The sequence below is a fragment of the Mixophyes fleayi genome, chromosome 2, assembly GCF_038048845.1.
Source record: "Mixophyes fleayi isolate aMixFle1 chromosome 2, aMixFle1.hap1, whole genome shotgun sequence".
NCBI classification, from domain to species: Eukaryota; Metazoa; Chordata; class Amphibia; order Anura; family Limnodynastidae; genus Mixophyes; species Mixophyes fleayi.
The window spans coordinates 141,082,581-141,109,017 of NC_134403.1; the positions used below are offsets into that span (position 1 = coordinate 141,082,581).

General features: G+C 40.2%; 1 protein-coding gene and 1 long non-coding RNA gene across 2 annotated transcripts in view; one reads left to right on the forward strand and one right to left on the reverse strand.

The window, feature by feature from the left end:
• LOC142140221 (uncharacterized) overlaps nucleotides 1–14,955 on the reverse strand; it is a 35,650-nt gene extending 20,695 nt beyond the window's left edge. The window contains exons 1-2 of the long non-coding RNA XR_012688343.1: nucleotides 14,786–14,955; nucleotides 12,658–12,733 (exon numbers count right to left, since the gene is read on the reverse strand). This is a non-coding gene — a long non-coding RNA (uncharacterized LOC142140221). The remainder of the gene's footprint in view (nucleotides 1–12,657; nucleotides 12,734–14,785) is intronic.
• A 3,783-nt stretch (nucleotides 14,956–18,738) lies between these two features.
• The window catches only part of OCA2 (OCA2 melanosomal transmembrane protein), a 264,425-nt gene continuing 256,726 nt past the window's right edge, over nucleotides 18,739–26,437 (forward strand). The window contains exon 1 of the mRNA XM_075200107.1: nucleotides 18,739–18,865. The gene's annotated coding sequence lies outside the window, so the exon portion shown is untranslated. The remainder of the gene's footprint in view (nucleotides 18,866–26,437) is intronic.

Consider the following 26,437-nt stretch of genomic DNA (forward strand, 5'->3'; position numbering starts at 1 on the left):
GTGGACACCTCAAATTCGCATTTCTCCCGTTTTGCGTACAGATGATGCTCTCGTAATCTCAATAAAACCTGGCGGACAGGTTGACGATGCTGAGATAAGGATTCAGAATAGATTAAGCTGTCATCCAAATAAACAACTGTTTTTCCCAAGAACTCACGTAATACATCGTTAATCAGGTCCTGAAAGACTGCCGGAGCGTTGCACAAACTGAATGGCATTACGAGGTATTCGTAATGTCCCGAGTGGGTATTAAAGGCAGTCTTCCACTCATCCCCTTTCTTGATTCGGATAAGATTATAGGCCCCTCGGAGGTCAATCTTAGAGAATACAGTAGCTGTTTTTAATTGATCGAACAGAACAGAGATCAAGGGTAACGGATACATGTTCTTAATCGTGATGCTATTTAGTCCACGGAAATCGATGCAAGGCCTCAGGCTGCCATCTTTTTTAGAAACGAAAAAACAACCTGCGCCTACCGGAGACTTAGAAGGGCGGATGAACCCTTTCTCCAGGTTTTCTTTTACGTATAATTCCATGGCCTGTGTTTCAGGAAGGGATAGAGAATATAAATGCCCTTTGGGCAACTTAGAACCGGGTACCAATTCAATTGCGCAATCGTATTCCCGGTGTGGTGGAAGTGAATCAGCTTTCTTCTTGCAAAAGACATCACTGAAGTCCTGGTAGGGTACCGGCAACAATTCTGGACTAGGCTGTATAAGTCTAAGAGGCAAGGTCAAGCAGGACGTAGAGCACCCGGGACTCCAACGGACAATCTCCCCTGTTTTCCAATCAATAAGGGGGTTTTAACTGCGAAGTGTGAGAGATATACATTTTATGTACTTCTTAAAGTAATGCATTTTGTATAATTACTGCTGAAAGAAGAATAATCTGCAGCTTGCAGATCATTCTCTATGACCTTTGCCTTACATTTCTTTTCTCTTGGTCAACATGTCTCTTCTCAAGAATGTGCACATCAAGCAGCCTCTGTACCAGGAACCCACGACCCCCACTTGAGGCCTACGTGACTGAGATAAGACCATCTGCTTTCCGTCATGCCCATAAACTGCTGACATGGACAAGTTGCCTTCACAAACCTTGTATTTCTTATCTCCCTTTTTCTGTGTAACTATGTATAAATAAAGCTACTCTGACTTAGGGCTGGTCAGAACCAGATCCAGTTTCAGCCCAACATCTGAACTTGTCTGTCTCTCTATCGATCGATACCCACAAGGTATAGCAGCCGGAGTTCAAGAGAAAGGACCCGTTTAGGTCATCTCTGACAGAAGCCAGGGATACCCCAATATCAAAGGAGCAGAGGGACAAGAGATAAGATAGAAGGAGAGCTCCTCCGTATGGAGGACTCCTACAGACAACCGAACCATTGGAGTCCTGGCGAGAATCCTTCCCCCAGACAAGGGGTTACCATCCAAACCACATGTGGTGATGCTTGATCCTAACCTGATATGTGGAATATCAAGTGTCTGAGCCAAATGTATATCCAGAAAATTACCAGCTGCACCACTGTCAAGAAAAGCTTTCAGGTCCATGGATCTCTCACGGAAAGTTAGATGTCCAGGGACTAATATAGAATTGTCTGAAGAGGTAATCTGAAGACCCAAGCGCACCTCTTCACCTGCACTTAGGCTTTGGAGTTTCCCGGCTTGCTGGGACATGAACGGACTAAGTGGCCTGGTTGACCACAATACATACACAAACCTAGTGAGCGTCTTCTGGAACGTTCCTCCGGAGGCAAGCGATAAGCGCCCAATTGCATAGGTTCAGAGGAATCGAGCAAAGTGTTATCAGAGCTTGTGGAAACGGCCATCGGAGTTGCATCAGGTTCTCCAGCGTGTCGGACATCGGATACTGAACTAAGGAATCCTTAATCTGCTCAGTAAGTCCTAAGCGAAATTGGCTTCACAATGCTGGGTCGTTCCAGGCACTATCAGTGGACCATCGCCGAAATTCCGCACAATACTCTTCCGCTGAGCGACGTCCTTGCCTTAGCGTACGGAGATGAGCCTCAGCTGAGGCTACCCTGTCCGGGTCATCGTACAATAATCCCCAGAGCTTGAAAGAAGGCATCCACAGACTGTAAGGCTTGACTTGTGGAAGGCAAGGAAAAAGCCCAAGACTGCGGGTCGCCCTGGAGTAATGAGATGATGATCCCTACCCTCTGCTGTTCGGAACCAGAGGAACGTGGTCTCAGACGGAAGTACAATTTGCAGCTCTCTTTGAAATTAGGGAAGGCTGGCCTGCTTCCAGAGAATCGGTCAGGCAAATTCATTTTAGGCCCCGGTGTGTCACCAGCGGGAACTTGCTGGAGCTGCCGGTCTCTGGAAACCCCTTCTTGGACTGCCAGACGCTGGGATAAAGTCTGCACCACTTGGGAAACCGCCTGTATCTGGTTGGCCAGAATCTGGGCTGGGGACAGATTCGATTCTTCTCCGTCCATGGCCGTATGATACCAATCTTCCTTGGCTGGTTATAATGTTAGGAACTCCCAAGTCAGCACAGTGAAACTCGGGAACTACTCTGAAGGCCAGGTGTTCGCTGGAGCCCCTAGTGGTGTGGACAGACTGGGCTGCGGGCCGACCGAGGGTCGAGTAACGTATACTGACTTAAGGAGTTCCCAGAAGTGAAGTGATTGGTGGACAGTAGTACAAGAAGAATCCTAGGTCAAAAGGTCACAAGCACAGATGCAATATCCAAGGGCAAGCGAAGGGTCAAACTCACAGGCAGAGAAGCAAAATCCAATTTCCAGGCAAAAGGTCAAGGTCAGAAGAGAAGGGTCACAGGTCCAAGAACAAGCAGGGGTCAAAAACGGGTAGTCAAATCCAAGGTAGCAGGAACCAAACGAATAGCACAAGCAGGCAGCAGGACTGAGGACAGAACGCTATAACCGGCAATGAGGCTAAGTCCTCATTGCCTTAAATAGTCCAGGTAGCCAATCAGGGAAGAGCCCAAGAAGTGTCCAGAGACGTGACCTAACAGCTGATTACCAGGTGACCAATAGCGATGTAGTTCAGCTGCAAAACATACCACCAAAAGACACTGCCTCCTGAACCTCCAGATAGCCATGATTGGCTACTGCCTAAGTGACCTTTCGCGTGTACGCCCGCCCATTGGCCAGCTGGCCGGGCGCCACGCTAGGGAGCCTGTAGCGTCCCGGTTGTTGCCCAGACAACCGGGACGTGGAAACCGGAAGTGACGTCCCAGTTGCCGTAGCAACCGCCGGGACGTCATCAGAAGCCACAGGATAGTCGCGGCGGTGCCCGCGGCCGCCGCAATCTCTAACAGTAATAGCCTGCAGTCCGCAGACCACACCTCATCCTCCTAGAGTTCAATCCTGCTATCCGCAGATCATCTTTCCACCTTTCCAGGGGTATCTGGTTGCAGTCCGCAGACCATTACACCTTCCTCCTTGTGTTCACCCCATTGTCCGCAGATCATCACTCCACCATACCTGTGTTGCTGAATTCCGCTGATCCCGCCACACTCTCCAGAGGGCCGCAACCTGCATAGCGGAAGCCGCTAAAACCATACCCTCTTGCAGGGGTCCCTGAAGAAGACCAACTGCTGCGTTAGACTCCATGGCTTTGGTGAGTAACAGTTAATTGGCAGGATCGGGGTCCGTGATTCCTAGTTATCCGTGACAGTATCTTATGGCAGTGGAGATATTCACTTATTGCAGGACCTCTTGGAAAACTGAGGGTCTGTTTTCTGGAGTAGAGGTTCTTGGTTTGAAGTAGTGTACTGGCATAGCAGACTTTCCAAGTCGTTGTTTTTTTGGGCCAATTATTTATTTTTGCCAGAGGTGGGTACTGTGTGATCCCTTAAAGCATATAATAAGCTGTTCTAATCTAGTAACATATTCAGGTTGTATATGTCTAAGGCAATATAAAGTCATATGTAGTGGGCAGTAGGTCTAGACAAGTCAGAATGTACCCATAGAGACTTTCATTATTCTTTATTATCTATATCAACTGGACTAGAAGACAGCAGTGGATCTAAACTGTTAAATCTTTCTGGAGATATCCTGGAAAGTTCAGATATTATAGGCTTCATACTCTGATTTCCAATTGTATAAAGGTATACTCTTCTCAAATGAGCTCAAATGTCTCAGATAGTAAATATTATGAGATTAAAGTATGCTTGGATGGCTTCATATTAGTAGACCTTGGTTCAATGCATGAATGTGAGAGCTCTTGGCTCCTAGACATCAGTTAGAATATTTAGGTGAATAGGCCTCCAAGTGTAGATTTTGGCTAGGCCAGTCTGTACTGCTTGTGAAGGATGTGTCTGCTCCGTAGCTGCTGATGTATACACTTGGAGATGGTGCATGCTGTCCTGCATTGGGATCATGTTTAAGGGCCTAGCTGCACCTGGGACACACCACATTCTTGCCACAGGATATGGTAGGTGGAGTGATCATCGTTGAGGGTAATATCTGTTATCTACAAATGAAGCTGGCAGCACCCATCTGGTAGGTAGTAATGATATGTTGTGGATCAGGCGGAATTAGTGGAATCTTTATTGTCAACCTGGTTTAGCATTTTCATTAACAGAGGAACCCTCGCAAGGGGGTTTGGACATTGCTGCTGGTAGGTTCACAGGGTGCAACCCTCTGCTCTGCCCCCAGGTGTGACAATCTGGTGCCATAGTCTGAACTTTTACACAGACAAACTGTGAAGTGACAAACAAAGATCCAGAAGATTAGCCAGGACAAGCCCGATCAGCAACAATAAAAATCAGAAGGGGTACCAAAGCAATAAGCAGGAGAAAAGTCTGAAATGCTCTGGGTCAAAATCACAAAGAACAGCCATTGAATGTTCAGAAACTGAGAAGTACAGGTTTTAGCCTAATATTGTGGCACAGCACTTGCACTGAACAAGTTTAAATAGGCTAGACAGTTTAAATTTGGATGGCCTGTGATATCAGCGGTCATATGAGTGCAAGGTTAAAAATTCAGCGGAATCACTCACATGCTGATACATAGAGAGGCGCCCTGTTGGCAGAAGGGCAAATTGAAGCCAGCGCTGGGAGCATGGAGTAAGACAAATGGATGTTCCGAATACTGGATCCAGTAAGTGAGAATCAGACAAGATAATAGTGCAGGACTGGCTATGTCTGGCCATGAAATATGGTCTTCAGTTTCCTTATAGGCCAAATGTCAGCTTAGGAATTGACAAAAGGTGACAGGAGGTGAGCCACAATGCAGAAAATTTACTGTAAGCTTCTTTATAGCCTCCAAAGGGCCAATCTTTATGCTACTGAAGTGTAGAAGTAGATTCTATTACTTTTGGCCCTTTTTGTGTAGAATAGGACACTGATGTATGTGGATGAAAATATAGAGAGTGTAAAGCTGTTCTCAAACACGCCCTGTGCCAAAAAAAGTTAGGCCATACACAGGCAGATATATTATTAATGGGATGCCTTTTTTACCTTCCCGGTGCAGTTGGCATGTGAAAGCACATTTTTAAATGCATTTCTATCACAAAAAATAAAATTACACAAGAAATATGTAATAGAGACAGACCCAATGTCCTTCACATAATTGGAGTTTGAACTATGGTTATTTAATGAAAAAATGGAAACTTCACATAAGTTAAGGGGGTTGTCCAGAAGGGCTGCTAAATTGGAATTTGAAGTGGTGTTTTCACTTTTGATGGCATTTATATTTACATCTTAGTATGCAGTCTTGTAAGTGGTTACTCAGAGCATTTTCATGGAGCTATATGCAACATTGGGAAGTAGACATGCATCTTCCTATGCACTCAGCAAACAAATAGATGCAGTTCCGCATAATTAAATGCACTACGTGTCTGTATATTATGTGGTGGTAAATGAACCTTTATGGGGTATATGTACCAAACTGCAGGTTTGAAAAAGTGGAGATGTTGCCTACTGTATGGCAACCAATCAGATTCTAGCTGTATTTTTGTAGAATGTGCTAAATAAATGATAACTAGAATCTGATTGGTTGCTATTGGCAACATCTCCACTTTTTCAAACCTGCAATTTAGTAATTATACCCCATGTCTTTTTTGTTTTTTGTTTCTTTTAATTCTCACAAACTGTTAGTGTCTACTTGCCACTAACATTATATAAATAAATATAAGGATAAACCTGTCTTGAAAAGAAAATTAAATCTTTAAAATGTTGCATTAAGGTGTTCATAACACTCTGACAATCTATTTTTTGCTAGTGCCCAAAGTCATAAATGGTACAATGCTAACGTGTTACATATAGAGCATCAAAAGCATAGTAGATAATTCACTTTTCCAGGTTTAAACAATATCAATTAATTCCACCCCAACACTCAGTGTAACCTATAAATGGCAGGACATGCAGTTTAGAAGAAGAGAAGTAAATGAGCACTGGGAAGTAATTGTGATGTGAGAAAGGAACAAGCTCCCCTTGGTGCCGTTCAGGTTAACGCTTTCCTCCTGTCATGCATTATACAGAAACAATGAACAATACACTGTTAAAAAATAAACCAAAGCAAATCAGCAAAGTATATGTATTCTGGTTGAGCTAGCGGTTTCCTTCATGAAATATACTTCACTTTCTCTGACATGTTTGGCAATCTGTTCTTAGCTTTTATTACTCTTAGTCTGAGCCCCAGTTAATAAACTATAATTCTTATCTTGCAGTAGCATAGCACATGTAATAAACATTATCTGCTCTTTATCCTCTAAGACATCACTTTATCTTTATTTTATACAGCATAGTGGACAAATGTAAAACCACCTCATCTTTCAGTTTTAGGTAGCTGACAGATTTAACAAACGTATATTTTACTTCTACGTCCCAATACTTAAATATCTTCCATAATTTCTTTGTTGCTGCTGAAGTATGTCATTTCTGGGGAAATGAAGCCTTAAGCAACGGTGCATCTTAAAATAACAAGTTTAAACTCTTTATCCAATTCATTTGATAATGGGATAACTACACATACATTTAGCTACTCATCCCCCTCCTCACCTTATCCCATTGTCCCCTTTCATGTGAAAGTAAAGAGCAGCTCACCCATAGAAGACCAGGGTGTAAATGTATCAAGCTCTGATTTTTTCAGCGTGTTAACCCGCGATTTTAGTCCAAAACTCATCAAATGTATCAAGCTGCGATTTTTACCCTGATCTTCAAAATCGATGGTCATCTCTGGCGCTTTGCTGCGATGTAAAACACTCCCGTGTTAGCTAACTCTCCTGTGTTGTAGCAGCGTGTTCTATAAACCCATCACTGTTACACTGTCCTTGCCTATACAGCCGAGAGGTTCCGGTAGCTGTCAATTCTGTAAAAAACAGATAAAAGTAAAAAAAAAAAAAAAAAGCATGGGGTCTCCCCTCTATTCACCATTAACCTTAGTGCTGCCAGCCTACTGCTGGTTCTGTTAAAATCGGGGGAAAAATTTGCGTGGGGTCCTCCCGATTTTCATGGAACCAGCACTAGGCAAACCAGCCGGGGTTGGTGACACTACAGCAGGGGGACACACGGCAGGGGTCCCCCTGCCATAATGACAACCAACCCCAGGCTGTTCAGCGCTAGGCTGGATTCCTTAGGGACTGGGGTCCGAGGAAAAAAATGAGCCGGCCCCCCCTCTAGGGACAACCAGCCCAGTGCTGAAAGCACTAGGGCTCTTCCTACCCCTGTAGGCTGTGGGTAGTAGGGTAATAATGCAGATATAATTTGAAAAAAAAAAAAACAGACGCCATTTTGTTTTGTGGAACTACAAGTCCCAGCCAGCCAGGGTGTCATAAATAGTGTGGGCATGCTGCTACCTGTATAGCTACAAAGCCCAGCATACCCATGGCAGCCAGGACAAGTTGGCACTTGGAGAACCACAAGTGCCAACAAGCCCTGACACCGACGTGGCTGGCTGGAACCTGTAATTCCACAAAAAATAATGTTAGATAAACCACCACACCCTTGTTAACACCACATACCTTTAGCAAAAATAAAAAAAACACAATAAAGACAGTAAACATCCTCATTTATACCATATATTTTTATTGAAAATAATAAATTCCCATATACTCACCACAGATGTTTTTATCTGTTGTCAGCAGCTTTTAATCCGTCTGTCAACCAAGTCCCAATTAAAATTGTATTCAAAGTCCAGCTTGTAAAAGTCCAAAAATAATTTGTAGATACAAAGTCCCTGCTTGTAATGTCACAAAAGTTTTTGTATCCAAAAATCCCTGCTTGTAATGTCTTTTTTTCTTCTTGGGCAAAAAGCCCCCCTTGTTGCTTGCAGTCTTCTTATCTTCTTGGCCAGGGGGGCCCCCTTGTTGCTTGAAGTCTTTTTATCTTCAGCCAGGAGGGCTTAATCGCAGCTTCATACATTTGAGACTAGTAAAACGAGAGTAGCAAACAGTCGGGAGTTTGATCTCTATCGATTTTGGAAATAGCGATTTTGCCCGAAGCACATTTTACATGAAATCTCAGCTTCAAACATCTGTGAGTTTCAACTCTCCCGAGAAAATCGCTGGATTTGCAAAATCACACCTTGATACATTTACCCCCAGGACTTGTTAAAGACCACATAGGCCCTAGGCCTTGGATGGAAGAATTGCTGTAGTAAGCTAACCCATTTGATGTTGTTATCACACTCTTTCTCTAACATATGCCTTCAAGCATAAAAGAATCAATAATGATTTAATATATTTTGAATACAGTTATTTATTTCATACATGTAATATATTGGATATTGTGGAGGTTTCGCTATGGAGTTCTAAAATTATGAAGGGCAATGCAGCAAAAGTCACCTATTGGAGCAAAATAGTTAAATTGTTAAATTCAGGCGTGCCTATAGTGGGATAATATTATTTTTTGTCTTCCATGTACCCTCATAAAGAATTGTAGTAGCTAGCTGTATATAGGTGAACTACATGGCTAGGCATGCTTTGCCTAATTCATCAAGGAATGCAAAACGAACATAATTTGTGTATATGTATGTCTGTATTCAAGGAAGAGTGCACCTTGATAAATAAGGTAGTAACTCACTCTAACACACATATCATTGTTTTTATTTTCACCTCTATGTGATTTTTAAGAAAAAACACACATATCATTACATTTTATTTTCTCCTCTATGTGATTTATGAGAAAAGGCACCTTAGTGATTACATTACTCCTGATTGACAGACGAATGTACAGCCGTGCAATTCCTTCATCATCCTCATTCACTTGATTACTCCTAAACACTCATCATCATCATCAGCTATTTATATAGCGCTAATAATTCCGCAGCACTGTACAGAGAACTCACTCACATCATTTCCTGCCCCATTGGAGCTTACAGTCTAAATTCCCTAACACACACACACACACACACACACACAGAGAATAGGTCAATTTGATAGCAGCCAATTAACCTACCAGTATGTTTTTGGAATGTGGGAGGAAACTGGAGCACCCGGAGGAAACCCACGCAAACATGGGAAAACATACAAACTCCACACAGATAAGGCCATGGTCGGGAATCGAACTCATGACCTCAGTGCTAATGTTTCATGTCAAACGCTGCATAGTAATTGAATGAACATTACAACTACTGGTCATCTTCATTTTTTAGTTTTGCTACCGCTGGGAAGTACTGAGTATTATCATGGACACTATCACTGTCATATTTTACTTTTCTGGGCATTATCACTCTCATGTTATATTTTAGGGCATTTTACCAGGCCACCTAGATCTTTCTAATGGAGTATACTTAGCATTTTAGCTCTTACTGGGAATTAACAATTGCATTATGTCTTGCTGGGCATTGTTACTGGCAAATTAGAGCTTGCTGGTTGATCATTACCAATGACATATCACATTACTGTGTATTATATCTAGGCAGATTGGACCTTACTAAACATTATATGTTGCATTTTATATCTTAGATCTTTAGATTATAACTAGTATACGAAATATTGCTGGCGTTGGAGATGGGGTGGCGGCGGTCTGTTGGAAGAAATGTGACACATTACTCTTTTATGTAATTTTATCTCTATCCTACATAGATAGATACATAGATATAATGTTAGGTTTCTATGTTAATTATTACATACCACACATGAACTATTGCTCCACCATTGGCCCTTTTCCTTTTGCAACATTGTATCCTCCTGCCCCTGTGCCACATGTTTACTCTCCTTGCCCTGTGACACATGCTGACCTTTCTGCCCCTGTGCCACATGCTGTCCTTTCTGCCCATCCTGTTCCTATGCCACATGTTTCCCTTTCCTCCCATATGCCACATATTAACCCTCCTTACCATGTGTCACACATTTACCCTCCTGCCCCTGTTTCATTTTCTGTCCCTCCTGCCACTGTAGCATTTGCTGCCCCTCCTGCCCCTGTAGAATTTGTTGCCTACCCTGCCCCTGTTTCATCTGCTGCCCCTCCTGCCCGTTTCATTTACTGTTCCTTCCTATCCTTGTGATATTTGCTGCCCCTCTTACACCTGTAGCATTTGCTACCCATCCTGCCCCTGTGACATTTTCTGGTCGGGTGACCCGGAGGCAGCTAAGATCTAGCAGCACAGGGAATGTTGGGCCACAGGGCAATAGAAGGCATAAATCAAAATGATTTTGTTTGAGTGTGTCGCTATTGTTGCTTTTTGTTCCACTAAATATGCAATAAAAAAATTAGTTTCCTGTAATGTAAAATGAAATTACATAAGCCTTGCAGGCAGAATAATCTTATGAATCTGAAGAACTAGAAATGACTTCGTCTTCCTCCTGGCCATAACCTTAGCCTCTTCCAATCATGGAACCCCTCTCTGGATGGCAATATTGTGAAGAAATTCCCATATGCATTGTAAATATTAGGGTCTCTTTGAAATAAGACATTATAGAAAAAGTATAGTTCCAGTTAATGAGATTGGCCCATCCGATACAGGTGAATTGTCAATCATCTCACTAGATTGTGAGAGAGAGTGAATGCCTTGTTTGGTCATCACTATCATCCATTAGTCACATATGTGCAAACTTTACTTCTGAAAAGGAGCAAATTTCTTCATAATGCTGAACTTGAATTGTCTGCATCTGCTTCGGAACACCTTTCTGTACTTTTGATACATTCAAACACCCCTTTCCTCTCCCATTCTGTCCTTCACTTCATAGGCAACAGTGTCATTTGTGTTCGTACATGAATTGCATGCACTTGCACTGTAGTCAGAGGCGGAACTAGCAAGTTGTGGACCCCGGTACAGGGAAATGGATCAGAGGCATCTGGGGCCCACAGCTCGCTAGTTCCCCATGCAGTGGGCCCCATTATCTCCATAATCCCTGCTGAACCACACCTGCTGCACTAATGGTAGTTCGGCCACCGACTGTAGTATAGATAGTTTCTAAACATGCTCAGAGCAATTTTTACGCAAAATACGGCACGTATTGGGATTTAATAATTCAGGCCCACCATGTGAATGATATAATAGCACAGTGTCAGGACAGAGACATATTGCCAAAGTGAGTGACCAATGTACATGAAGAAGATTTCCCCAAGACCAGTAAAAGCCAATATTAGAAGATAGGATGACTCCGCAATAATTATGGGTGAAAAAGTATAGTTTCCTTTATTACATTCTGACGTTTTGGTCCGGAACCAGGACCATTTTCAAAGACATAGAATAAATACTATCACAGTACAAGAACTCATTTATAGTCTCACAGACCATAATCCTTCACTTCCAACACTATTACCAGAGTAATCACTGGAGATGTTCAACATTTATAAACAAAGAATAGAAACATTTGTAGCAAATTTATTCATTGTAAGTACAATCATAAAACTCAAATTCAGAACATAAAACTAACAATCCAAAGTGTAGGCAAAAAATATAGAACAAGGTTGCTAAAATTATATTGCCTTTATTTCAATCTGAAACTTTGTATCAATACAGCTGCTAATTAGCAAAGAAATCCATTAGCTGGATAGTTGTTTCAGAGGGAGCTTTGTGAACCACTTTGTGAAAATCATGTCTAAATCATGTCTAAGCTGAACTACTTGCTATTTGCAAATACTATGGAGAAAAAAATACCATGGAGAAAAATGCATTACATCACAAATATTCTATGAGGTGCCACATAACCAACCACCTTAATTCCGATAGCAACAAAAAAATAAAAAAAAATGAATGTGTCAATTAAAGTCCATACAAGTCAAGTCAATACAACTACAGTGAGAAGCAATTTAAGAATCGCATGTAATTTTTCAGAACATTAGTACATGTATATTAAAAACATCACTTTTCATATTATGTTGATTAAATCTCATATATTAGTTTGTATACAATACCTAAACCAGAATATGTAGAAAACAGTGTAATATGTTAAAAATGTTATTATATATTTTAAATATAGTAGTAGCATGCCCATTACTAATATGTATCTAATTTATGTACCTATAGTGTTAGTAATGCAAAAATAAAAGTAAAATAATAAAATAAAAAAAATATCAAAAACTAAAACATCTATCATGTGCTGTTAACCATTGATACTCCTGAAGAAAAATGCTAATCATTCTATAAGTAAAGTGATAAAGTGCTGTAAAAAGTGACTAATGGTGTAAAAAATAAATTTAACCAGCACAGGAATCCACAGGGCTAGTAGACAAGGGAATACCGGCAAACATGAATAAATAATGAAAGTCATGCAATTTTACCTGTGTGTGGGTGGTTCAGGTGGGTTTAATCATATTATTTCAGATAACACAACTATCTGTCCTGATGCTGCCAAATCTAGAAGGAAGAGAGAAAGATGAACTGGAATACTTTTGTGCAGATTAATTAAATGGCAGAAGAGCCCTCAAATTGTGCCCTCCTTTATACCAAATCAAAGGGTTTTTGTGAAAAATAATTTTTCAAATCAGAATCAATTATCAGAAGTTTCCAATTTCTGTTGATGGCTTGCTTGAAGTGGCATGCTCTGTTACTGTACATTGTCCCTATCATCAAGCTATTATTGAAATATGATTTTTTTCTTATTCAGCTGTAATAACTTCTGCCTGTTCACTTCAAGTGATTTCTTGATCTTCTTTTGAATCTCATGTGCATCATATCAACAATTAATAAGTATATGTCCCATATCCATCATCAGTTTGTGACATTCAGTATCATTGCTGTGAATATATCTGACTCTTTAGAATTACGATAAAAAAAGTATTTTTTTAAGAGATGGAGAATGATGGCTAGATGCTTGTAAAAAATTATTGTGATCTGTTAATTTTCTGGATAAATTGGTATCTATGCTATTGCCCACTCTGGTGAAAAGTACATCCAGGTAGTGCAGTGTTTCCCAAACCCAGTCCTCAGGTACCTCTAACTGTCAGGCGCCGTCCCTGTGCCACGTCCTCCGCACAGGGATGGGCGCCTGTCTCTGCCAACAGACGTATGGTTGCTAAGCAACCAGACGCCACTTCCGGGTCGCGGCAGCCGCGCATCAAGTTGCTTAGCAACGGAACGCTGTCCACAGTCTCCGGCGGTGGTGTTCAGCCTCACCACCGCCGATGGGAAGCCCTGCCCTCTTCCCCTATATATTCCAGACTCTGGCACCTAATGAGTGCCAGAGTATTAGGTCCCTGATATCTCCAGCGTTTTGTATCCATGTGCTCCCAGTGTATTGACCCGGCTTGTTCCAGACTACTCCTGTTCTTCATTCCTCGTGTATTGATCTGACTACGTTTTTGACTACTCTCCTGTCTCTCGTGCTCCTGGTACCTGACCCGGCTAGTTACTGACCACACTTCAGATTTTCCTATTGCTCCTTCTGATACGCACGGCTTGACCCGGACCGCCTGACTCCTCTTCCATCTCGCACGCTTTGCTGGTTGCTCCCACTGAGGACCGCAACCTGCGTGTCTCCCGCAGCAAGTCCATACTCCCTTGCGGGGGTCCCTGGCGAAGACCTGGGACACGTTAGACTCCGCGCCTCTTTGGTGAGTAGTGCTGAAACCAGTAAGCTATGCACTTCAAGTTCCGTGACACTAACAGTGCAGATTTGCGGGGTGACAAGTGAAATAGTTATACCACCTGTGGATCTTTCAAATGTGTCAGTCAGTAATTAATGCACCTGTGCTCCAGCAAAAACATATGGAAAATAAGCACTGTTAAGGGTATCTGGGGACTGGGTTTGGGAAGCACTGAGGGAGTGTATGGAGGATCATTGCATATCTATGGTAAATTTATTTGGATTGTTCTGACTCTTCAAAAAAAAAAATATAAGAAATGTTCATCACTCTCCCAGATCATGAGGTTTATCTTCTATATGAAAAACAACTTACACACACTCTCCCTTTGTGAATATCCTGAAAAATAACCATGTAATCAGCACAACAAAAATAATCTGTCTCTACATACACTTGACCATTGGAGAATCCATCAGCTTTTAAGAAGATAGTTACTCAATCTCAATTTTCCTCCTATACCTCTGAATGGTTTCTAATTATAAATTATTACCACTGGTGGTATACATAGAAATCGGAGGAACATAAAATCCATATAGTTAATTCCGTTTTTAATTTGAATGAGAAATATTAAAAATGCAATAAATGCACTCACATTTTTTCTAAAGGATTCAAGAATAATACAAATTCCAAAGGTCCAAAGAACAACAGGGGGTATATTTACTAAAGTGCGGGCTTGATTCTAGCTGTCGTTTTGTAGAATATACTAAATAAATGACAGCTAGAATCTGATTGGTTGATATAGGCAACATCTCCAATTTTTCAAACCTGCAGTTTAGTAAATATACCCACAGAGCTCAACTCGCAAACCCTCTCTGGATATACTCACGAGAAACATAATGGTAATCGGCACAACTTGTGAAGCTCCTTTATCCAAGCTTTTTAACAGGTGAAGTGTCTTAAACCTTACAGAGAGGTAGCCCACCGTTCTCTATATTCTTCATATATCCTGGAATGTTTGCTCATGAGCTGTGATCTCTCTCCTCTCTCACACCATTGAGGTGCATAAAATCAAAAAGACATTGAAAATAACTATTATAATTGCGTTTTGATTGCACCAAATTTGCACAAATAAAATGTAGCCATATATAAAATTAGATAACAGTAAAATATATCTACTCTGACCAACATATCCATACCAGTGCTTGTATGTAGTGGGATGCATAGTTGTAATCAACCGGGATGTACTGTATGTGCACACCACAATTGATCAAGTAGCTGTATTTTCCACTGGTTGGATCAATGATCAGACTTATCCCCCCTTCATTCCACAAAAGCGTTTCAACTAAAGTCTTTTTCAAGGTGACTTATATATGTATAAAAATGCTGGCAGACTGGCACTAACACTAAACTATGCACCCCATATACTGATGCCTTCCAAGGAAATCAAAATACAAACATATTAAAAAGATGATTTGTTTACATTGTCAGCAATGCATTTGGATAAAAATCAAACGGCTGTTGTTTCAGAATGGAAACACATTCTTTCATAAGGGTTACAGAAGCAGAGATATACTTGAAAATAAACCTTAACTGACTTAAGTAGGAGAGGAAATGCTAAGCCACCATCAGCGTGCAAAAGAGAAACGGCAAGACAATGTGAAGCCGGTTTTAAGGGAGGGGTAGTTTAACTTTTATTAAAGTTTTAATTTTTTTAAACACTGTTTTGTGCCTGTGGACATTGCTCATTTAATGTTGGCATTGTTATTGTTGGCATTGTCAATGTCGGCAATCATATTGTCTGCATTTTCTCAGTGAAGGTAAGATGAAAAATCAACATTTTCCCTGTCTGCAGTTTCATGTCGGCAGGGTAAATGTCGTATGTCTTCTGTCGAGATTTCGTACCTAACCCCTATTAATAGGGATGCAAAGTTACATACAGTACATTGATACATTAATTTATATTTGTAACTAAGTTCAATAAGTTTATCCTTACACATGTTTTTGCTGTTTTCTCATTTTTTGATCTAGTTAATTTAAAACAAAAACCACATTGAAAGCTAAATGTGTCCCAAATGTAGGAAGCAAATTCCTTTTACAATTCCAATTTCAACAATCACATCTCTCTGTGTTCAACATCCTGAGATACACTATATATCTGAGGAAGTGTCCAGACCTTAATACAAACCATTTAATACAAGTGATACAATTATAATCTTAATGCAATAAACACTTCCTATTATAATTTTACAGAACACTATTTTAAAGTGTAATCTTTTTCATAAAATAAAATATTTAGCATTATATTAAAGTTGCACTACCATCTAAGTGACCATGGATTGCCATAATTGCGATTTTTGATTGATTGTCATCCCCCATTCACAATCCCCAGTTTTTTGCAAGGGGTTGTGAGACGAATTACGGAGTTCTGGTATAAATTACTACATGGAACTGTAGATGGGAAGGAGAAGATCATTAATAGATGCTAATGATGCTTGAAAAGAAATACAAGTAGTACAAATGATAAAAAAATAAGAGTTGATATATGAAGTATGAAGATGAAAAACTTATCCTGAATTGCTATGTAGCTCTGTTATAGAACTCCACCAAAATCTACAATTTAGTTTAGGTGGAGTATAAAAGCAATATTAACCTGCTTTGCTCATTTTATTCGATCTGCTGGCTTCCCGATAGTTTTAATGGTCATATGACACACTCTCCTAAACTTCCCATTCCAAAGATATTTCAAACAAGCTGATTAAGAAGAAGTAAGTGGAGTGTGGCATAAGGCAATTAGATTAATTGGGGACCCAGCCAATGGAGCATAGCAAGCAAGTAATTGTTTTTCTACTCCACCAGAAATTTTAGTTTTAGGAGGCTTTATCTGTATCTTTATAAACATTAATTGTGATGAAACATTTCCTCTCCCTGTGACCAAGCAATAATGGACACAGGCAATGTATATTAGTCAAAGACTTAAGTACTAAAGCATAGCATACAATTTATTTATCCTTAAACTATACATGGGGAAATCCTCCAAACTACACAGAGTAATTCTGTCATATAGGATATTCCAAGCTGGTAATTCGGAGTTCCCATCTGACACAGGCTTATGCAAGATAGTGAACATCTGACATCCTAAGCTCCTTTCTAAACACAGCAATTGTCAGCAAAAGAATGGAAGATTTAGTATGCTGGATTTCTGCTGGGGGTGCAAATGTTTATCCTGGCCAATGGAAGGAGCTGGGTGGATTGCTGACCTTCCTTGCCAAGAGTCATCTAGTAACATGACTATACCTACTTTTGCACTGAAGTGGAATATCTAGATATTAATTTGCAATATGACATTATTTATATGAGATAAGGGGGTGGAGATAGTGCATCTACTAGGGTGTTATGAGGAAGCACTTTCCTTCTTCACGCTCTGGACCCCGTCCTCTGCTGCCGCTCATGCCATCTCACTTCTGGGTGAGCGGAGCTGTTCCTTCACTGCGGTTCCCGTTAGGTGGGGATTTTGAATCCCCTTCTCTATATAATTGCAGCTCTGACACTGAATCAGTGTAAGAGCAATAGGTTAATTTCCTTGGCGTCTGACTTTAGTGTATTCCTGATCCCAGTGCTTTTCTATTGCCTCCCAGTGTATGCCCTCTGCTAACCTGAACACGGCCCCAATTTTCCCTGGCATTGCAATCCATTGTTTCCAGTCTCCTGCATTTGACCTTGGCTATTCTCCTGACTACAGCTCCTGATTTTCCCCTTGTACTTCACAGATTGATTTGTGTACCAGACCTCAGCTATCCTCCATGAAACGGCTCCGGCTCCTGTCCTGCACTTTCAGTTTAGGTACTACTTTAGACTGCTGACTACCTTCTCAGCCGGTGCCTCTTTTCTACCTCCTATCATGTCAGTGGGCTGATCCAAGGGCTGTGACCTGCAAGCCTCCAGCAGCACAGACTATACCACCTTGCACAAGTTCTTGGTGAAGACCGGTAGGGCCAATTTCCACTGCAAGAGTAACAGGTGTTTATGTTCTGTGGGAGGGAATGCAGCCCTTTTCACTCAGTAAACATACTTACATTTTCTAGCGTCTCAAAGGGCGTGGAGATCAGGTCCTGAATCATTCTTAAAATGGGACACATTTTCCCTTTACAGTGACTCTTCTGCAGGACAGTGTTTTTTTTACCAATATAATATTTCACTTCAAAGTAGAAAATGAGACATGTCTCATAATACCTTGCTTCATAAATAAGTAAAATATATCACAGTATCACAGAGGAAGGTGTATGTTTTTTATGAAGAGATAGTTACCAGCAATTCTTTTGAAACAGCCCAGCATTCTAGAATATATCTATCTATCTATATATATATATATATATATATATATATATATATATATATATATATATACTGCTTCTTCATTTGCTGTATTGATACATTACAGAGCTCTATAACACTTTTTGAATTTACTGGTGCTTTTCTACTAGGGTAAGTGTAAATATTACAGTTTGTCACTAGAGTTCAGCATTTGAGCCTTGTTTACGTATTAGAGGTGTACTTTTCTCACTCCAGCAACTGCTACAAGATTACCTTCTCTCTCCCTCAATGGGATACAATATCTATCACAGGCTTGGGAATTGTATCACATGCTAACAAACCTAGGCATTCCAGTCTCATATGAGGCTCTGAGAGTATGTAGAATGTGATAGTCACTCTTCCTAGCTGCAGGGATGTTAGTTGTACAGGGTTGAGCCCAATTATTCAGTGACCTATTCACTTTCTCTAAATCAAAGCTTCATTCAGAAAACACAACCTAGCCTGCTGCCCACATAGCCAAGAGGCACTGGGGAATGTTTTTTCCTTAAATCCAACTTCTTTTCTTACTTTTCTCCTCACTTTCTATCCACTACAGTCCTTTGCTACCCCTACTGGAAAGCTTCTGTTCACATTCCAGGACCTACAGGCAGAACAAGTAAGGGTGTTTTACTAAAACCAATGTTAAATAACATGTTTTTATTGTTATTTTATTGTATTTGCTTTTGCATTTATGTATTATACTTTACTACATTTTAATAACTACATGTTTATTAAATTTTGCTTCCTATACTTTATTTATAGTTTGCATTAGGACACAAATTTATGAAAGCAGTTCACAGAAGGCATTTTGCACATCATCATCTTGATGGTACACTCTCCTTAAACCTTTCCATCTGCATTTTAACATGTCATTGACAAAGTAAAATCTTTCATTGTAAATACCATATGCACTGTATGCTGTGTCATACATCTGGACAGTTTCTGACTTTGTACATGTTTTTTTTATTTTATTTTATTTTGCGAGTGTTTTCAGGGAAATTTTTATGTTTTCAATAACTTCAGGTAATTATGTCACATAATCAGCCACTACATTAAATAAATATCTGTTTTTATTCACAATTCTTTTCTCATTAGCGGGAGTAATTTAAGATATAATTTAAGATATAATTGTGAGCTCAAATAATTACATTACTTCAGTTTTTTCATTGCATCTATAAGCAAACTAAAGTTTCAAAATGTCAAATATATGAGTTCACAGATACATTTCCTAGCAAAGAGTTGCAGCACACCAGCACTGGTGTAAGCAATAAGTACTATGTAAATATGTGACAGGGAACACAGTTTTTGGGAAAAGCTGCAGAGGGGAATGCAAGCAAAATAAAGATATAGGGCCTGATTCAGTAAGGAAAGTAAAGCAAAAAAAGGAGTAAGTTTTCTCCTGGATAAACCATGTTACATTGCAAGGGGTGAAAATGAGCTTATTACTTTGCACATCAGGAAAATACTGGCTGTTTTTTCATGTAGCACACAAATACTTGATTGCTTTATTTTTACATTGAAATTTAAAGTTGATCTAGGACATACCCTACCCCAACTATTAATCTGCATCCACTTGGCACCTATGTATGGTCTAGTCTCACACAGGCTAGATCAGGTCTAGTGAGCTTAAAGGAATATATGCACCTGCACATGTAAGTCTAGTATCAAGGTAGTTGGTGAGCCGCTGACACAGTGTGGTAGTACAGTAGACACACAGTTTTTATGAAGAATTGGTGCCAGCCCGTCCCTCAGGATGAAAAAACCCAAAAGTTTATTTACGTCTCTTTCCTCTCCTACACAGTTCTTCATTACAGCGCATATGTTGACAGTGTTTTCACACAGATGATCTCAAGAGTTGACAATATCCCACCCTTGAAACTGTCACTCTGTCTGTTAAATTCTCCCCTCCACAATACCAGTCTCAGTATGTTCCCCTTGTTAACACGAAGCATGAGGTCTCCCTCTCTGCTGGCTGTCACATTGGGCATCTCAGGCGTAGACTCTTGGTAATGGCAGGGCCGGTGGAAGGGTGCTGTATCCCCCACACCCACCTCATTGCTGCTTACCTTGTATGGAGCAAGTGGGGAGACAGCGGGCAGAGGAGTGGAGGAGTCAGAGCTGCCTGTGATATTGCCGTCTGAAAACTCACAGCCTATCACTGACATAGAGGAGGACCAGCCAGCAGTATCACAGCACAAAGTAGTTAATAAAATTTAATAACCAATTCCCCTCCTCTTCACAGCTGACATACAAGAGAGAGTGAGTTGTGTTTAATTTAAATCCCTGTATTGCTGGGGCACAGTAACGGGTTCCAAGCAGATAAAAATAAAAACCCTATATGAGTGACATGATGTCGCTCATCAGTGTTATGAAGCTCTCCTAAAATGTTGGCACACTAGGAGATCACCTTAGTTCGCCTAATAGTACTACTAGATCTAGGTAGTGAACTGTCATAAGACTTTGCAGACCTTTCTACTTGATTCCTCCGAGAGGTCAGGGTTGCTACATTTTGTACCAGCCTCTTTAATCAAGCATCATCGAGATACACAATTTTCATTGAGTTCTGTTCGCTCTCTTGGAATGCAGGCTCATTTTACATTTAGCATTTACAAGAGTCAAATAGAACTCTTTAGACGCTTCATTGTCTGAGAACAGTCACTGTGAAGGCAAACTTACAGGAACATGAATATGGTGTTCCCAGATTTTATTAGTGAATGTTCCAGGTCACTCTACTTTTAAAATGTATGATCACATCTCACACCGACCTAACCAACAGTACACTGCCTGCACTAATGTTATATTGTTATATGTATTTATATATGTATATTAAAAGTATTTCTGTGCATTTGGTAAACTTGTGCAATGTGTGCATGTCCTAGCAAACTTTTAACAGCAGGTTCTCCAAACACAATGTCTAAGGAGATAGATGTTATACTTTCCAACAGCCAGCTCATCAGTAACTGCAATAAAACTACTATTGTGAGAAGCTTTGGTAGATGGCGTTAATATGTGGCATACCTCCCAACTATACTTGGCTTCGAATCTCCTATCCCTTTTGTAATTTTCATGTGACATACTTCCTATCGTAAGCTCCCAGAAATAGCTACAAGTTTCAGCATACTCATATCTATGTTTTACTGTTCATTGAAGCAAGTAGGAGAAGACATTTTTTTTTAATAACCAACACCATTTATTTGTGGCAGCGACATCATGCACCTGAAGCTGGAAAATGTTTGCCATGTGAGATGTGATAGTTTTGGATAAAAAAAGAGCTAAGAATTTCATTGTAAGAGTTTATGAATGCAAGGGGGTGGCTGGACCTGGTGGCATGAGGGCAGGAGGCTACATTGTGTTCTGTTGTCAGCCAGTCCACACAATCCTTGGTCGCTTTATTTTAAATATAGGGGAATAGCTGGGGTGCACCCTCGCCCCCTTCTCCACCAGGATTGATCCACATCTATGTGGTTGCATGGTTAATAACTGGCTGATTGGTGGACTGTGCTGATATATGATATATAGATATATATATAGATAGATAGCTAGATAATAGATTATAGATAATAGTTATACATAAATGAATACAGCCTTGACATTTTACTATATCTTACTCATTTTCCTCGTATTGCCTGTTGTCAACACTGAAAACAATTGCCAAGGACATTTGTTGTTCTGTAAATGTTTAGGAACATCGGATGTGGTGCATACTACGTGGGCATACAATTCCCTACAACACAACCACAAGACATTCTCATATAATAAATATAATGTAATCATAATTGACATTTTATTGTATTTTAAATATCCTCTCTAGTAATGTAAATGTGAAGCTAAAAGGCAGACAGAATAATAACAGCATTAAATACTGAATCCAGTATAGAACAAATGATGTGCTCTGTTCCTGGTAATTTTTTAAGAATATGTATGTTTCAAGGGACACATTTTTAAAACCTGTGATTGTAGACAATGGCATCTATCTGTGTATAGCACACAAGGTTGAAAGCATGCACTGCCCTTGTCAAATAGCTGCAATTACAATAAAGAAAACCGATCTGTTGGAATATTATTTGCTGAAACTATAATATATACAAAAGGCTGGCTCAAAGGTCACATCTTATTTTATAGTCATTTTGTGAAAAAAAACTATACATTAACACAAATGACTCACTGTCCACATGTAATAGAGTACTTTGCTTTTCCTGGTAGCCATTAATAGATATCCATTGCCTCCTTTTGTGAGATGCTAAATGAAAGGTGATGTCACACTCTCCAAAGGTGTAAATCTTCTGGACAGTGGAGAGAGGAATTTTTTTGTTCAGTATTATTAACTGTAATGTCTGTATTTATAATTGCCAAATACATAGAAAACATAATGTAAGTGATTTCATGTAGATTTACTTTAAATTTCCTAAAACAATATGTCACTGAAGATGGTGTAAAAACTAACATTAACAGTTCTATGCCTGAGTAACATGTTATCCATAGTTGCTTATTTCCGAATTTCTGGGAGACCTCCTGGACTTCTGGGAGAGCAGGGCAACCTCCCGCATTCTACCCACTTCATTAGTGAAGTGTATTGGATCAGGGCTGTGGTCACATGGAATGCATCATTGTGGCCCCGCCCCCTGCTGCAATAGGCTGAAAATGGTGATGACAGCTGGGGGCGGGGGCGGGGGCGGGGCCTAATGACGTGACCCACATACATAATTTCAAATCCCTAGAATTCAGCTGAATGTCATGTTTAATTTTGGTATACATTTTCTGTACAGCTATAGTAAATGCATTGGACATTAGATGCAAGTATACATTCACTGTATGCATTGTCTGAATATTAGAATTTTGTTGGTATTTTGTTTGGTATGTAGTCAAAATCAGCAGCAATCTGTATGCTTGTTCAAAATTGGTGTTGCCATACATTAAAAGCTTGTTTTAATATATTGTTTTATTTTTGTTCTTTGTCTTCCTTTGTCTACTGTTCAGTCATTTTCTCGCTATTTCTTTTGCAAGCCAGATTCAGTTACCCTGCCATCCCATGTACAGCATTGCAGTAAAGTAGTAATGTGTTGCATTCAGTTGCTTTGCTAATTACTGCAGATGCTCTAAAAAGTCTGCAGACAAAGTCCGCACTGAAAACTTAAAATTTAATGACTTCTGACTTTACTATCAGAACACAAGCAAATTGCTTCTTTTACAGAACTTCCAACTAATCATATGACTACATGGACTTATAAATGGAATGTAACTACAAGCTGCTGGATGTTGTTTTTTTATGACTCTGTGTTAGTATGTGATGATAATTTATTTTATTATAGTGATCTGAAGGAACAAACAGAAATGGTATACATTGTGCATGATAAATAATTTGATAGAACTACAGTTCCGCAAACGCTCCTTGGTAATTAAAACATAGCAGGCAATAATAATGTATTGCCTGACGTGAGTGTATTTCATTATTAGTAGCATTAGTGTGAAGAACGTTTTACACAGCATCCCAGTTTTAGCTATGCAACAAAATATTTTAGCATATGTGTTATTAAATATTCATGAGTCTATGTATAAAAGAAAATGTAGGATGCACATAGCTCCAAATGTATTAGTAAAAACGTGCTTAAATGATACATTTTTACTAAGATGAAAAGTTTACATTGGAGATTTTAGTGCAATGCACTCAGATTAGAAAATCATCACAATATTTAAGCACACGGGTGTCTCAAAATGTAGAGATACCCATGAGGGCACCATACAAGACGACTGCAGAGGCAGTATTAGCTCTACATTTAGGGCCTTATCTACTATACAGGTTTAGGGCAACATTAATACTATAGCAGCAGTTCTAATGAGTAAGACATATTATACTGAAATAATACACTTTTTAGCAAACCTACTTAACACCATAAATGCACAGCAACCATATATGTTGCTATGGACATATATATGTTTACTGAGATATTATGGGGCAACAAAGTCACATGTTTGTCATGCTAGCTGCACAGTGCACTTAGTGTCAGTCCACTCCAGCATGATGCACTCACAAAACATGCTGTAGTTGTGGGGGCAACACATTTTCTTCATAGTTGCCTACTCTCCCTGAATGTCCAGGAGACTCCCGAGAGAGCAGGCAAAAATCTCGGATCCAGCTGTCCCCGTTGTTGTAGATGGTGGGGGCGGGGCTAAACGTGCCATCGTGGCCTCGCCCCATGCTGCGATTGGCTAGAATTGCCTAAGATTGAGAGGGGCGGAGCCTAACGGCGCACACCGTGTGGCCACGCCCCCTTGACGGACCCCCTTCCGGACAGCTGCCTTCAAAGCCACTATATCTGTACAGGGCCCCAGTTAGGCTTGGTTCATTGGAGTTTATTGGGCTTTCTGAAGCTAAGCAGAGAAATGGTATTATATTTATTTTTCTTTTTTTATTGATCTATATGAGTTTTCCAGGAAAACTATAGATTATTTAATATGAAGATGTGCAGAGTGATTATTCAGGGTACACAATTATTCATTTAGCGTACTCATGTGTGCAAGGACCATAAACTGTAGAGCTCTGACTGCGGGTAGTAAATGTTCTCTTTGCCGTGTGCTAACCAATCCATCTAGATTATGGTTGTCCAACCCGCGGCCCGCGGGCCGCATGCGGCCCAGCATGCCTGTAAATGTGGCCCAGCAGGAGTTTTGGTTGTGGCAAGGGGGCAGTGCTGAAAAAAAAAATCGTGCAAAAAAAATATAAAAAAAAATACTTACCTTGCGGTCACGTCAGCTGGCGCTCTGGCTCCCTCCCTGGTCTCCTCCTCCGTGTGGCGCTCGCAGTGAATGTCGGGGTGACATCATCACACCCGACATCCATTGCGTAGTGCAGCACAGAGGAGTCACCCGCGCAAACTATCAGCAGCAGTGAAAGATTATCCAGTATCTTATTGTTGTTACTCTGAATTTGGACTTTCTGCACCATGCAATTATGTGTTCTCTGTATGTATCTAATATAAGTATTAAGAGATAATTGTATTTTTAATATTTTAAACCATTTTAAATGTGCAGTGCTGAGTACGGTGAAAATATCACCCACTGTTACCCTCATCGGAGGCTGCTCCATGAGCCATTTTTCCTGCCACCCTATCTTTAAATCTCTGTAGATTTCTTTTAGTCCTCCTGATGCTACCTATATCGGTGACCATTTCAAACTGGTCAATAAAAAAAATGATTCATGGGTGCAGAAAGAGAGGAAAAAAAAGTTTTTGCCATTTAATTCCCTGAACCCCACTAAGGGGCAGATGCAGGTAAGTTAAATTGTAGCTGGTAATGGGACTACTGCTTTAATTATGATTCTGCAACAGGTTTCCTAACTCTTACTAACTTCATTTCCAAGTAAGTTTAATATGTTAACTATGTTTTCTATGGTTTTTTCGATGATCAGCTATCGTTAGTGTTACTGTATTTTATGTGCGGCCCAAACTAACTCGTCGTCTTCCGATGTGGCCCAGGGAAGCTAAAAGGTTGGACACCCCTGATCTAGATGAACCACTGAAAAATCCAGTTCTGCAGCATTTCCTGATTTGCCTATGTTTTATTTATCCACCTTTTTTTTTTGCTTGTATTGACTCGCTTGTTATTGGAGTCCAATAGATTTGTGTAGGTTTTATTTCCATTATACAATTTTCCCATATATTTACACCCCCTTTTATTTCATTAGTACCATAATAAATACAAACCTCATTGTTTTGGCACTTGTCATTTCATACAGTGATGGAATTACCACTGGAGCATCCCATGTAGCTGCTATGTGAACAAGGTGTGAGGGTCTGTTGATTCTGGACCATCTGCTTCTGAAGCCCTGAATATGCTCTTTTGAGGGCAGAGATGGGGCCTCCAGAGCAGATATTATTATTATTGTTGGTTTATAAGACGCCACAGTGTTCTGCGACGTCAGACCGACCAGCATAAGCTGGTTTCTCCTCAAATTTTATTACGGATCCCAGCAATTGGGTGTTATGCTCTTGATTTCCTATATAGGTGCTCAAATACCAAAATCAATATTGCATTGCTTGCTATTGCTATCTCGGGTGTATTGTTTTACCACATTATCCATTTGTTATGTTCACAAATACCCACACATTGGCATCTCAACTTTAAAAAACAGCAACCAGTCAGCAATTTGATTTTATGTCTAATGCAAGTTAGACTACTAATGGAAGTGTTT